Here is a 1,919-nt window from a genome sequence, read left to right as displayed (position 1 = left end):
CAACATGGATGGACCTAGAAATTATCATGCTAAGTCAAGCCAGTCAGAGAGTGAGACACCAACATCATATGCTTACATGTGGAATCTAAAAAACGGACACAATGAACTTCTTTGCAGAACAGATACTGACTCAAAGACTTTGAAAAACTTGTAGTTTCCAAAGGAGACAGGTTTGGGGGGGGTGGAGGGATGCGCTGGGTGTTTGGGATGGAAATGCCATAAAATTTGGTTGTGATGATCATTGCACAACTATAAATGTAATAAAATTCATTGGAGTAATTAAAAAAAAAAAAGACAATATATCCAGCCTAACTGCAGTTTCAGCCTTTCTCAGGAGTGGAATTTTAAACCAATCAGCCTAGAATTTTGTAAGCACTATTGAGGTAATCTGCCTAAGCGCCCGCCCCCACCCCAGCCCCAGCGCCTAATGAAAGGTGACCTCACCTGAAATAATCTGCTCTTTTAACTTCTTTGTCCCACTCTCCTTTTGCCCATAAAAGCCTTCCATTTGGTAATCTTCTTTCCGCTTGTTAGATGGGATGCTGAATTCTGGAATCTTTGAATAAAGCCACTTAGATCTTTAAATGTACCCAGTTGAATTTTTGTTTTTTAACAGCTAAAGCATATTTAGACTTAAAACATAACTTGATAAGTGGTAGCAAATAAAAGAGGAGAAACCAACACAAAATAACCTAAATCTAAATTCTTAGGTTTGCAAAATAGCTCTAATATCTGAGGGTAAGTCACCCAGAGAACTCCCCCCTTCTCAAATTCCTTAGTTGGAGCTCCAGTCTTAGTTGGATTTCCAACATTGGATTCAGAGCTCACGCACATTAATCAACATTTAGTTACAAGGACCATTTTCTCATTACATCATTTAAAACCAGTTCTACTCCAACAGAGTTGGCCACAAAGGAAAACACATTTTTTCCCCATTTATTCTCAACGTAACTGTGCAAATGAACTTCCACTTGTTTTCAGGATGAGAGTGGCAGAGGGGAAGCTCCTATGAAAAACCTCTCCAATTTCCTGCTAATTTCTTCAAGGGACAGCATCCTGTGTCAGATGCAGTAATCCTTCTCTTTACGCATCTTGTACTTGACAATAGCAAGCAGTGAAAAAGCTAAATTCCATGAAAAGACAGAAGAGAAACAGGCAGATCCCTGAAATCTGATGTTCTCTCATTTTCCACTACTCTAGAGCAGCATATTGAATAGAAAAGCTTTATGCAAAACAGAAAGAAAAGCAAAAGCTCGGCAGATGGCATCCAGACGGCCTGCTATATGAGGGCCAGGAGGTAGAAACATGTTCTTCAAACTGCAGAATGGAGCTAAATTTCACCCTCCGCACACTTTTCTCAGTTCAAGCAGCTCGTTAGACATATCCTTCCTCTCTCCTGTGTGCACCTGGGGTTGACTGCCTGTTCCTTGATGTGACATCATCTCCTCTAGAATGAGATGTGCTCTCCCAGGGACTCTCTTACTCTGCTGTTGGTGAAAAAAAGCTTAAAAACACCTGGCTGTTCAGAAGTTTATAGCGCTAGTGATCACAGGAACCCAACAGGGGTTTCAAAATTAGGGAAAGAGAAATTACTAAAATAGAGACAGTCAGAAGAGTCATGATAAGGTAAAAACATACCAAAGAATTAACTGTTCGTGTTAAGCAAAATGCGAAGATAACATGGAAAATACATTAATAATATTATAAATATGTGAAAATATACATGTAAATGGGAAAAAATCAAAAGAAAACATGGAAAATGTATACATGTTAGGGTAGTAGGATATGACAAACATTTAAAACTTATTTTAGTGTAATAACAATATGATTTAAAAACTAATCATTTTATTTGAGTATAAATGTAACTGGGCCAAATCTTCCTTAAGTCTTTCATCAACCATCTCCTCTCTTTCATTTAT

Source organism: Sus scrofa, chromosome 2 (genome assembly GCF_000003025.6).
Source record: "Sus scrofa isolate TJ Tabasco breed Duroc chromosome 2, Sscrofa11.1, whole genome shotgun sequence".
Classification (NCBI taxonomy): Eukaryota; Metazoa; Chordata; class Mammalia; order Artiodactyla; family Suidae; genus Sus; species Sus scrofa.
Note: the sequence above shows the minus strand (reverse complement) of the source record.